The following is a 13,353-nucleotide window of genomic DNA, read 5'->3' as shown; positions in this document are numbered from 1 at the left end:
ATTTACATGCCAGATGCACTAAAGATTTATATGTCCCTTCATGCTTCAACCACCATTCCAGAGGACATGCTCCCATGCTGTTGATGAGTTCTGCATGATAGTGATCCAAAGCAGTGTGGACTGATGCATGTTTATTTTTATCATCTGAGGCCGATGCCACCAGCAGAAGGTTCATTTTATTTTTTTGGTGGTTTGGGTTCTATAATTTTCACATGAGAGGGGCATACGAATGTTTAGCCTATCTGGCATGTAAATACCTTGCAATGCCAGCTGCAAAAGTGTCATGGGAACTCTGTTCTCACTTTCAAGTGACATGGTAAATAAGAAGCAGGCAGCAGTATCTCCAATCAATGTAAACAAATTTTGTTTGTCTTAGCAGTTGGCAGAATAAGACGTAGGACTGAGTGGACTTGTAGGCTCTAAAGTTTTACACTGTTTTATTTTTGAGTGCAGTTATTAATAAAAAAACTGCATTTGTAAATTGTGCTTTCACAATAAAGAGATTGCACTTCAGTACTTGTATGAGATGAATTGAAAACTACTATTTCTTTTATCATTTTTACAGTGCACATATTTGTAATAAAAAATAATATAAAGTGAGCACTGTGCACTTTGTATTCCGTGTTGTAATTGAAATCAATATTGAAAATGTAGAAAAAAATATTTAATACATTTCAATTGGTATTCTATTGTTATAAGTGTGATTAATCGTGATTAATTTTTTAAATCACAATTGATTATTTGAGTTAATTGCATGAGTTAACTGCAATTAATTGACAGCCCTAATCCACATCATTTGGCTCTCTTGGCCATGCAGTAGGATTTGCATGTTTAAGTGACACCTACTGAAGGAATATTTTTATATGCACAACTCTGCATTTTTTGAGTGTGATTCAGGCACATCTATATGAAAAAGTAGCCATCCTAGCGGTCCTTTTGTAAAAGGACAGTGTCAGCCCGCAGGGAGTACTGTCCCCTGAGCCAGGAGGCAACAGTGACCTTATCACTGGACCTTTTTGTCCAGAAACCTAGTCACTGGGTATATCTACACTGCAATTAAAAACCTGCAGCTGTCCTGTTTCAGCTGAGTCCCACTTGCCAGGCTCATGCTGCAGGGCTATTAACCACAGTGTAGAAGTCCAGACTCAAGCAGGAGCTCGGGATCTAGGACCATGATTGGTGGGAGGGCCCCAGGACTCAAACTCTTCCACCTCTCAGGATCTACAACCCGGGCTTCCACTCGAGTCTGAATGTCCACAATGCAATTAAACAGCCCCATAGCCTGAGCCTCGCAAGCCTGCTACGGGCATCTCATTGCAGTATAGACATATCCATCATGTATATTTTATGTGTGATGCGGGTTTTATTCTAGTGCGAGGTTTTCACTTAGTGGAATTTATAAAATCCTGAGAGCAATTTACTAAACATTCTTCCTTGAATTTTATATTGGTTCCTTGTTGAATGCTGCAATGTTTATTTTCATTTCTTAAATTGGACTTCCATACTGATATCAGTAATGCCTCACTGAAGAACACATTTGCCAATTTCATTAAACCAGAGGGGAAAAATCTTGTGTCCTTTAGTTGTTTGGACTGACTGGACTGTGGGGGAGTCTCAAACAAGTCCTGGCTCATGGCATAGCTGGACCCCCCCCCCCCCCCGGTTGCATATCCGCTATCATCCTTTGCTTCCTCCTTGCCTTGCTGTTCACGCCAGGGGCTGTGGCTCAGGCTCCTTGGAGAGATCTATGGTGGGGATAGTCTCCACCAAGGACAGCATGCAACTCTTTGTAAAAGCAGCAGGTCTGCAGCTCAGCATCGGATCGACTGTTGGCCTTCCTGGCTTTCTGATATGCCTGATGCAGTTCCTTTCATGTAGCACTGCTGCTGGTTCCTGTTGTACCCCTTCCCTGCATCCCCCAAGCAATCTGCTTGTAGAGGTCCACATTTCTGCAGCTGGTCCGTCGCTGTGCTTGCACAGCCTCTTCTCTCCACAGGCTCAGGAGATTCAATATCCCCTGTCTGTTCCAAGATGGACTGGCACATAAGCTGACATAGTCAGCTGGGCTTTTGCACACAACAACAGAGGACTGCTAGGTGGGCAATCAGAAAAGGACATTTCAAAAATGTGTGGGATTTAAAAGGGGGGGGGGGCTTCCTGTCTCCATGATCCCTGGGCAGTGGAGTTCATAATTGTGACCAGAGTGGTAAGTGTTGGGCATTATCGGACAGCTGCTGGAGAACTGTTAGGGTCGACACAAGTAATGCAGTGTCTGCGCTCATGCTGCATCAACCTCAGTACTTCAGCTATGGCTCGCTGCCCCTTGGGGAGGCGCTATCCTGCGTCATTGTAATGGGGCACTGACGTCAGCAGGAGACAGATTTAAGTGTAGACTCATGGAGTTCGCTCTTTCCCTGCCCTGGCAGAAGTTTGCTTTTTTCTCCCCTCCCCGCCCCAGTGCATGCCTCTGGCAAATATTTTAGCAACTTAAAATCTGCGGCTAAGCTAACTTTGTAGGTAACTGCCTTATTGCTGAACTGCATGTAAAGCAGGTTTCCTGCTAGTTGAGAAGAAAATGTATAGTGCATGGATTACAACACTATTAGAGAACATTTCATAGAGAGAAAATAACTTGTTTTAAAAAGCCTAACTGTGGTCTGACTTTTAGAGGCGCTGAGCATGTTTTGTTCCCCTGGGCTAAGATGATCTTCAGTATTTCTGGAAAATCAGGACATAACAGTCCATGATATTTATATTGATTTATGAGAATGAAAATAATGTAAGTATACAAGATCTGGGAGGAAGGGGAGATTACAAAATTCTGCACGTGTGTGCCTAAGGTTGAAGGAAAAATTATATGAAAAATAGAAAGTATTAGTGTAATTAAAGACTGTATCATAATGCTGTGATTTTGGTGCGGAGGTCACAGTGTTCATGGTAATTTCAGTCAATGGCAGCTTCTGTGGCTTCAGCTCCCTGTGCTGGGTATTGTGACCTGGCCCATGTGGTCACAGCACAGTACATCCACCCCCTCTACAGATGGAGATGGAAGGGCAGACTTGCCAAATTTGACTGATGTTGTGACCTAGTGCCAGGGGTAAAAACTGTTAGAGAGGGGAGCCAGGTCTAGCCCCACAAGACAGGAACCACCACTGTGGGGTTAGTGTGGGGTGGGATCGGTTTCCATCCCCCGGTTTCCCCCCAGGCCTTCCTGCCTCACTGGGGTTGGTTTGCTCTCCACCATCCACCCCCTGTACGCTGTGACATTTCCATGACTATGGTTTTCCCCCCACACCTCTGCTGTGAGATTGTGTGACTGAAAATTTGCATGACAAAACTGTAGCCTTAATCATAATGTGTACGCTCACAGGGTAGTGTTAAAGTTGCATGGACAACTTTAACATTGACACTTTGTGGCTTTTGGAGTGCTTAGGTGTGCAACTTTCATGTTCTCCTAATATAGATTCATTGAAATGTAGGGCTGGAAGGGACCTGGAGAAGTCCTCAAGTCCAGCCCCCTGCACTGATTGTTGACTCATATTCAGTTTGTGATCCACTATAACCCAAGATGCTTTTCAGCACTACTACTACCGTAGCCAGTTATTCCCCATTTTGTAATGATGCATTTGATTTTTCCCTTCCTAAGTGAAGTACTTTGCATTTGTCTTTACTGAGTTTCATCTTGTAGAATTTCAGACCAACTCTCCAATTTGTCAAGATAATTTTGAATTCTAATCCTGTCCTCCAAGGTGTTTGCAAGCCCTCCCAGTTTGTTGTCAGCTGCAGATTTTATAAGCATGCTCTCTTCTCCACTATCCAGGTCATAAATGAAAATAATGAATAGTACTGGATGCAGGAGTGACCTCACTAGATACATCCTTCCAGTTTTGACAGCGAACCACTGATATTTGTATAGCTTGCATTTATTTTTAAACTGCAACAACAATAAGTATGCCACTGGCACAGTCAGGACATTGGACTAGATGAGAACCATTACTGTGTTCTGGATGGCAATATTTACACTACTTTGAAAGGTTTCAGAGTAGCAGCCGTGTTAGTCTGTATTTGCAAAAAGAAAAGGAGTACTTGTGGCACCTTAGAGACTAACAAATTTATTAGAGCATAAGCTTTCGTGAGCTACAGCTCACTTCATCGGATGCATCCGATGAAGTGAGCTGTAGCTCACGAAAGCTTATGCTCTAATAAATTTGTTAGTCTCTAAGGTGCCACAAGTACTCCTTTTCTTTTTACTACTTTGAAAGGCCTACTAATTGCATTGGTTAAACCAACAGAATCCTGTACATGCTCCTATTAGGTGCTGTGGTTTTTGGGTGATTATTTTGTTTTGTTATCATTTTGAAAAAGAAGTTTTACATGTTTACAGAGAGAGAATCTATTGATGCACAGCTATTCAAAGAAAATGTGTTAATCTCTGGGTTAGCATCTTGCAGAGAAGGGGAAATAGAAAGACAACATACAAGCATTATTGGGGGCAGAAAGTCAAGGTTGATTTTTTTCTTCTTGGGATGTGAATCGAGGATCATCTGATCCAAAAGCAGTACTCTCTATCACTGCTGCTTTTCTCTCCTACTACTTACCATTTTTCTGGCTTGTAGGAGGAGTGGGAGCTTCCATCTGTCAATGAGCCCAGCTGGCTGCTTGCTTGAACTGAGACGTTTTCCATTCTCTCTCTTCTTCTTTCTCTTCATTGAGCAGGCTGGGAAGTCCCATTCCCATTTTGGTTGTCAACACCCTCATCTCTGAATGCGCTGGCCACTGTTTTCCTTGTTGCATTATTTTTATTGTCCTTTCATTGCAGCATGTGTTAACTTGGAGTGTTAGCTCTTTGGGACAGGGCCTTGTGCATTCATTTTACTTAATATGCTTCCAGGAACTGTTGTAGTACAACAGTAAATTAAGCCCTGGTCTACTCTTCAGAGTTAGGTTGACATAAAGTAGCTTATGTCAGCATACACACTACAACCTTGCTCCCGCCAGTGTAAGTGCCCTACTGCATCAACATAATAACTTCATCTCCACGAGAGGCGTAGGGCTTATGTCAGTGTAGTTAGGGTGACAGTGTCCATGTAGATGCTGCAGGTTACTTACATCGGTTGTTGGCTGTCATTCTTGTCAGTTTCATGGCTGGAGCTATGACATTGACAAGAAAGCTGGTCAGAGCTTGGGCTGTCACCCTGAGATGGGTGGGGGGCTCCAACTAGAGCCCGGCTGCCCCAAGGCTCCTGGCTCCCCACTGGGAGTCTGGCAGCCACCCGGGCTCTCAGTGGACAGCGGGGAGCGCTGAACCAAGAGCCTGGGAGGCAGCCTGCTGAAAGCGGTCTCTCAGCCCCCTACACTGCCCCTCTCAAGTTAGTGGAAGCGCTCCTGGTAAAGAGACACACCACCACCAGAAGGAGGGTAATGTGGACATGAACCACCATATACATAGACAACTGGTGCCTCCCTATAGTGTGGTGCGGCGCTCCACAATCTAAAGGGGAGGACGTGATTTGTCCCATGTGTCCTCTGTCCAGTGACCCCTGCCCTGAGCCCATGCGCTCTCCCCGCCACACGTTACTTGCGGGAGCTCTGTCCTTCTCTCCCTGCACCTCCCCCCAGTACTTTTGGCCGCTCTCCCTGGCAGCCAAGCAGGAAGCAGGACAGAGCCATTTCTGCCTGACTGAGAGACTGTGGTGTCCTGCTCCCTGCCCGGGCTCAGCTGCCGGGGACAGTGGCCGAGCGAGCAGGATGTTTCTGGCTCGCTCAGCTCCTGTTCCCAGCAACTGAGCGGCCGCCGCCCGGGCCCTGCTGTCGGGGATAGAGGCTGAACGAGTCAGAACCCCCTCCTCCCCGGAATGCTCGGACCCTGTCCCTGGCAGCCGAGCTTGGGCAGGGAGTGGGCAGCCACTTCCTCCCAGCCAGGCACTCTCAGGCAGAAGCGGCTGATTCCTGCTCCCCACCCTGCTACCAGGGAGAGCAGCCAAACGTGCAGAGGGAGCACAGGTAAAGAAGGACAGAGCCGCTCTCTCTCCCCACGCTAGCAGGCCAATGGGGGGGGCACTTGAGACCCACCCCCCATGTCCTCCCTACACATCACCTTTGACCATAGGTTTACTTAGGGCATGTCTACACTACAAACTTATGTATCTTAACAAGAGAAAAGGAGGACTTGTGGCACCTTAGAGACTAATAAATTTATTTGAGCATAAGCTTTCGTGAGCTACAGCTCACTTCATCAGATGCATTCAGTGGAAGCTTATGCTCAAATAAATTTGTTAGTCTCTAAGGTGCCACAAGTACTCCTTTTCTTTCTGAGAATACAGACTAACACGGTTACTACTCTGAAACTTAACGAGAGTGCATCTTCATGTTTGGCCTAAAATACATACAGGAACAGTATTTTTATTTATTTATTTTTTCAATGAGAGAGAGAATGCATGGGGCTTCTTTCATGTGTTGCCTTCAAGGGATTTCTAGGCCTACTACAGCTAAACCCATTTCAACAGAAGTGTCTGTATACATACACACGCACTCAGATATTGACTAACAGGAGTTATGTAATTAACTCTTCCTGGGTTTGAAAGCCTCATGTAATTTTTTTTTTTAAAAACATGTAACATCTCTTGAATGAAATGTTTACATCTACAGTCTCTGTCTAGAAATGCCTTGTTATAAGTCATCACTGTATCTTACAAGCATTTGTTTGGAAATGATGAGCAGTGACACTTGGAATATTTCCAAATGGCTAAACTTCAGGACCTTGGATATGTCTAAATCTTGTACCTGGTGGCTGGTTTCCTTCATGAGACACTGATGATCAAATGCCGCATATGTTAAAAAATCTACCATTTGGGGATGTACTGTATGAACTCAGTTAAGAGAACAAACCATTATGTGCAATTTATTACTTTAATACAAATACGTTGCATTAAAGTATTTTAAAATGGTTTGTATTAGTTGTGAAGTTTCCTAGGTAATTTTGTCATTTTCTGATTCTTAGGTTCGTTAGCCCCTTCCTATGTCAGTTCCATGCAGCTGGCATGATGCTCACTCTGAGTAGGTATAAATATACCTGCCTCCCAACTTCAGAGGCTGGAGCTTCTCCCTGCTGGGGAAATTTAGATGGTGTATGAATTCCTGATCCTGGGTAGAGCTGGTTGAGAGAATCAGTAAATAAACTTCATGCCAATCTTTTTAAAATTTTTATTGGCTTTTGTGAAATGGACGAAATTTTTGGAAAATCATAGAAGTTTGACCAGCTAGATAGTTTATAGAAACCTGATAAATAGTTTGAAAATCATTTTATTATCAAAAGCAATTTTTAAATGAAAATCTTTGCCAAAAAATTGAAATGTTTTGAGTAACACTAATTCTGGGCATCTGAAATGAAAATCAAGCCTTTGTCTTAGTTTTACTTTGCATTACTCTATTCTCTCCTGATACGCATGTTACCATGGCTATCCTCTGTCTGGGAGGACTAAAATAGGGTATGTCTACACTACAAAATTAGGTCAAATTTATAGAAGTCAATTTTTTTAGAAAGCAATTTTATACAATCGATTGTATGTGTTCCCACTAAATCCCACTCAGCACATTAAGTCGGCGGAGTGCGTCCACAGTACTGAGGCTATCGTCAACTTTCAGAGCGTTGCACTGTAGGTAGCTATCCCACAGTTCCTGCAGTCTCCGCTGCCCATTGGAATTCTGGGTTAAGCTCCCAATGCCTGAGGGGGCAAAAACATTGTTGTGGATGGTTTTGGATACATGTCGTCAGTCGCCCCTCCCTCTGTGAAAGCAACAGCAGACGATCGTTTTGCGCCTTTTTTCCCGTGCGGGCGTCATACTGCTTTCAGCAGATGGTGCAGTAGAGCTGCAAACCATCGTCATCGAATGACCGCTTCCGCTGCCACTCTGCTCTCCTGCTGCTATGAATCCACCTCGCAGATCCTCTATATGACCATCATCCGCTGCCACGCTGCTCTCCAGGTGGTCTTGCAGGGCCGCTTCTGCTGCCACTCTGCTCGGCTGCTTTTTTCTTGCCATACCATGGCAAGCGTGCAGCCCGCTCAGCTGTTGTGTCCTGGCAGCAAACGGTGCAATTGGTCTCCAACACTGGTCATCCAACAACCGCTTCCCCTGCAACTCTGCTCTCCTGCCATGGCAAGCTTGGAGCCCACTCAGATCACCGCGGCAGTTATGAGCATTGTAAACACCTCACGCGTTATCATGCAGTATATGCAGAACCAGAACCTGCAAGAGGAGGCGATGGCAGCGCGGTGACGAGAGTGATGAGGACATGGACACAGACTTCTCTCAAAGCACAGCCCCCGGCAATTTGGCCATCCTGGTGGCAATGGGGCAGGCTCATGCCATGGAACGCCAATTCTGGGCCCGGGAAACAAGCATAGACTGGTGGGACCGCATAGTGCAGTTCTGGGATGATTCCCAGTAGCTGCGAAACTTTCACATGCGTAAGGGCACTTTTGTGGAATTTCATGACTTGCTTTCCCCTGCCCTGAAGCACAAGAATACCAAGATGAGAGCAGCCCTCGCAGTTCACAAGGGAGTGGCGATAGCCCTCCGGAAGCTTGCAACGCCAGACAGCTACCGGTCAGTCGGGAATCAATTTGGAGTGAGCAAATCTACTGTGTGGGCTGCTGTGATTCAAGTAGCCAATGCAATCACTGAGCTGCTGATATCAAGGGTAGTGACTCTGGGAAACGTGAAGGTCATAGTGGATGGCTTTGCTGCAATGGGATTCCCTAACTGTGGTGGGGCGATAGAACGCGTATCCCTGTCTTGGGACAGGATCACCAAGGCAGCCAGTACATAAACCAAAGGGGTACTTTTCAATGGTGCTGCAAGCACTGGTGGATCACAAGGGACGTTTCACCAACATCAACATGGGATGGCCGGGAAAGGTACATAATGCTCGCATCTTCAGGAACTCTGGTCTGTAGGAACAGCTGCAGTAAAGGACTTATTTTCCAGACCAGAAAATAACCGTTGGGGATGTTGAAATGCCTATAGTTATCCTTGGGGACCAAGCCTACCCCTTAATACCATGGTTCATGAAGCCATACACAGGCACCCTGGACAGTAGTCAGGAGCTGTTCAACTTTCAGCTGAGCAAGTGCAGAATGGTGGTAGAATGTGCATTTGGGTGTTTAAAGACACGTTGGCGTGGTTTACTGACTCGGTTAGACCTCAACGAAACCAATATTCCCATTGTTATTACTGCTTGCTGTGTGCCCCACAATCTCTGTGAGAGTAAAGGGGAGACGTTTATGGCGGGGTGGGAAGTTGAGGCAAATCGTCTGGCCACTGATTATGCGCAGCCAGACACCAGGGCGGTTAGAAGAACACAGCAGGGCGCGCTGTGCATCAGAGAAGATTTGAAAATCAGTTTCATGGCTGACCAGGCTACGGTGTGACAGTTCTCTTTGTCTCTCCTTGATGAAAACCCACCCCCTTGGTTCACTCTACTTCCTTGTAAGCCAACCGCCCTTTCCTCCCGCCTTTGATCCCCTTGGGGATTGATCCTGCTTTGAGCAGGGGGTTGGACTAGATGACCTCGTGAAGTCCCTTCCAACCCTGATATTCTATGATAATATGATCTCTGCTTGTAGAGGCAATAAAGTCATTGTTGTTTCAAATTCATGCATTCTTTATTAATTCATCACATAAATAGGGGGATAACTGCCACGGTAGCCCGGGAGGGGTGGGGGAAGGGGGAAGCACTGGGTGGGGTGGGGTGGGGGAGGAGGAAAGGACAAAGCCACATTGCACTTCAAAACTTATTGAATGCCAGCCTTCTGTTGCTTGGGCAGTCCTCTGGGGTGGAGTGGTTGGGTGACCAGAGGGGTGACCCACCCTCCCACACACACACATTCTCGGGGGTCTGGGTGAGGAGGCTACGGAACTTGGGGAGAAGGGCAGTTGATTACACAGGGGCTGCAGTGGCGATCTGTGCCTTTTTTGGACCTCAACCATATGCTGGAGCATATCAGTTTGATCCTCCAGTAGCCTCAGCATCACATCCTGCCTCCTCTCATCACACTGTCTCCACCTCTCCTGTTGCTCCAGTCATCTGTCTTTGCATTCATTTTGTGCTTTCCTGGACTCTGACATTGTCTGCATCCACTCATTCTGCTGGGCTCTTTCAGTTTGGGTGGACTGCATGAGCTAGAGAACATTTCATCGCGAGTGCCTTTTTTTTCACCTTATCTGCACTAGCCTCTGGCACGGAGATACTAGTGGCAGCTTTGAAACATTTGCAGCTGCAGGAGGAAAAAAGGGAGAGTAAAATTGAAAGATGCATTGACCATTTAAAAGGAGGGGCTGATGTTTTTGCTTTAACGTGCAGCACAAACCCAACTAACCTCCCCCCCAATTCTCTGGGATGATCGCTTCACCCCTCCCCACACCGCGTGACTAACAGTGGGGATGATTTCTTTTCAGCCACAGGCAAACAGCCCAGCAGGAATGGCCACCTCTGAATGTTCCCTTAATAAAATTCCTCTATTTCAACCAGGTGACCGTGAATGATATCACTCTCCCGAGGATAACAGAGAGATAAAGAATGATGTTGCTTGAATGCCAGCAAACACCAGGACCACATGCTTCCATGCTTTCTTACGCAATGATTCCAGCCTATGTGCTACTGGCCTGCCGTGGTAAAGTGTCCTACCATGGAGGGTGCAATAAGGCTGCCCTCCCCAGAAACCTTTTGCAAAGGCTTTGGGAGTACCTCCAGGAGCGCTTCATTGAGATGTCCCTGGAGGATTTCCGCTCCATCCCCAGACACGTTAACAGACTTTTCCAGTAGCTGTACTGGCTGCGAATGCATCCCAAGTCTTCAGGGCAAATTAATCATTAAACATGCTTGCTTATAAACCTTGTATTATATTTACAAAGGTACACTCACCAGAGGTGCCTTCTCCGCCTTCAAGGTCCGGGAGCCCTGGTTGTACCTGGCTGTTGGGGAAAACGGTTTCTCCCCTTGCCTGGTTTGCACTATCTTCAACCTCCCCCTCCTCATCATCTTCCTCGTCCCCAAAATCCTCATCCCTGTTGAGTGAGACTCCCTTGCAGGAGTCCATGTACAGGAGTGGGGTAGTTGTAGGGGCACCTCCTAGAATTGCATGCAGCTCATCATAGAAGCAGCATGTCTGGGGCTCTGACCCCAAGTGGGCGTTTGCCTCTTGGGTTTTTTAGTACGCTTGCCTGAGCTCCTTAAGTTTCACATGGCACTGCTGTGGGTCCCTGTTATAGTCTCTGTCCTTCATGCCCTTGGAGATTTTTTTCAAGTATTTTGGCATTTTGTCTTTTGGAATAGAGTTCTGATAGCACGGATTTGTCTCCCCATACAGCAATCAGATCCAGTACCTCCCATTTGGTCCATGCTGGAGTTCTTTTACGGATTCTGGGACTCCGTGGTCACCTGTGCTGATGAGTTCTGCATGGTCACCTGTGCTGATCAGCTCGCCACGCTGGCCAAACAGGAAATGAAACTCAAAAGTTTGCTGGGCTTTTCCTGTCTACCTGGCCAGTGCATCTGAGTTGAGAGTGCTGTCCAGAGCGTCACAATGGAGCACTCTGGGATAGCTCCTGAAGGCCAATACCCTCGAATTACGTCCACACTACCCCAAATTCGACCCAGCGATGTCGATTTCAGCGCTAATCCCCTCATCAGGGAGGAGTACAGAAATCAATTTTAAGAGCCCATTAAGTCAACAAAAATGGCTTTGTTGTGTGGAGGGTGCAGGGTTAACGCTGATGTAATGCTGCTAAATTTGACCTAAACTCCTAGTGTAGACCACGGCTTAGACTTCAGTTAATGGTGCTAGTAGTAGACCCTTTCTGTCCTGGGAGCTGAAAGCATTGCAGCTACAAGTCCTCCTTGCTTCCACCTGCTTGGGTCATAAGAAGAAAAAAATAGGGTTATGAACCTTGGTTTGCACTTTAGTGCTGCATAACATTGCCTCCATACCAGGTTTTTATTTATTAGTTTAGTACTGTGCTGGTGAATGTATAGACATTCAAAGATGACCAACCCTTCCTGCAGATAGGTTACTATCTTAGGGCCAGATTGTTATACACTTCCTCACAGTGAGCACTCCACGGGTAGTACTGCTCATCCTGAATGATGCTATTGCAACCTTGCTATAAGAAACCAGGGAGGAAATCCTTTGGTAATTTAAGTATCTGTCTGTCTGTCTGTCTCCTGTCCCATCCTTCCCCACCCCAACTTCTCCTTCCCACCTCAATTTAATCCCCTCAATGTTCCAGACAAAAGGAAATTATTTCTTTTTCAGGTCATTATTTTAAATATTGAGTAAAGCCATTTCTGACATGAATTTCTGAGCAATGATCATCTTATTATGAAATGTACAATGTCTGTTGTTTTTGCTATCCAAACCAGTGCTTCATCCACTCAAACAGCTTGACCCCCGTCACTGTACCCAACATACTGATCTTAATCATATTTATTACAGCAGTGCCTAATGACCATCCAAGAATGGGGCCCATTGTGCTAAGCACCCTACAAACACAGGGTAGTGGTAGACTCTCCCACCCCAAAGAGCTTACCATCTAAATAGACAACACAGGCACAGGGTGAGGGAAGGGCTATAACACACAAGCAGAGTGAACATTTTGGCAGCAAACAACATGTCGATTCCACGACTTTTATCTTCTTGATTAGGCATTTACTAGTGCCTTGAAGAATGTTCTAAATTGTAGCGTCTCTTGGCAATAGCCTGTTTTTGTTCATTCTTTAAAGCTTATTAGTCCCCAGGCTTATTTTATTTATATAATGTGATGGGGCAAGGCCAGATGGCTATAGAAAAGTAGTGGGAGATAGATATATTAGCTCCAAGCTAAACAAATCCCTGGTACCAGGATAAGTGAAATGGCAGCTGCTCCAAGTCAGTTAAGACACCTGGGGTCAATTAAGAACTTTCCAGAAGGCAGGGAGAAGTCTAGGTTGATTGGGAAACCCGAAGCCAATCAGGGGCTGGCTGAAACTGTTAAAAGCCTCCCAGTTAGTCAGGTGGGTGGGCATGTCAGGAGCTGTAGGAGGAAGTTGCGCTGTTGGAGAGACTGAGTAGTACACACCATATCGGGCACAAGGAAGGAGGCCCTGAGGTAAGGGTGAAGTGGAGTTTGAGGAAGCGAGGGCTGCTGTGGGGGAAGTAGTCCAGGGAATTGTACGTGTTTCTAAAAGGTCAGCTACCATAGCTGATACTATTAGGGTCCCTGGCCTGGACCCCAGAGTAGAGGGTGGGCCAGGGCTCCCCCCCACCACCTCTGCCCCCTGATTAATCACTGAGACTGGGAGACAATGGAGAC

The 13,353-nt window shown here is 46.1% G+C and overlaps 1 protein-coding gene and 1 long non-coding RNA gene across 6 annotated transcripts in view; one reads left to right on the top strand and one right to left on the bottom strand.

Annotated features, from left to right (window-relative positions):
- LATS2 (large tumor suppressor kinase 2) overlaps positions 1–13,353 on the top strand; it is a 79,952-nt gene that overhangs the window by 41,602 nt on the left and 24,997 nt on the right. The window lies entirely within an intron of this gene.
- The window catches only part of LOC122457896, a 55,685-nt gene continuing 53,820 nt past the window's right edge, over positions 11,489–13,353 (bottom strand). For both annotated transcript variants that reach the window (XR_006277614.1, XR_006277615.1), the window contains one exon: positions 11,489–11,915. This is a non-coding gene — a long non-coding RNA (uncharacterized LOC122457896). The remainder of the gene's footprint in view (positions 11,916–13,353) is intronic.

The sequence above is a fragment of the Dermochelys coriacea genome, chromosome 1 (assembly GCF_009764565.3).
Source record: "Dermochelys coriacea isolate rDerCor1 chromosome 1, rDerCor1.pri.v4, whole genome shotgun sequence".
NCBI lineage: Eukaryota > Metazoa > Chordata > Testudines > Dermochelyidae > Dermochelys > Dermochelys coriacea.
This window is presented reverse-complemented; position numbering and strand designations above follow the sequence as displayed.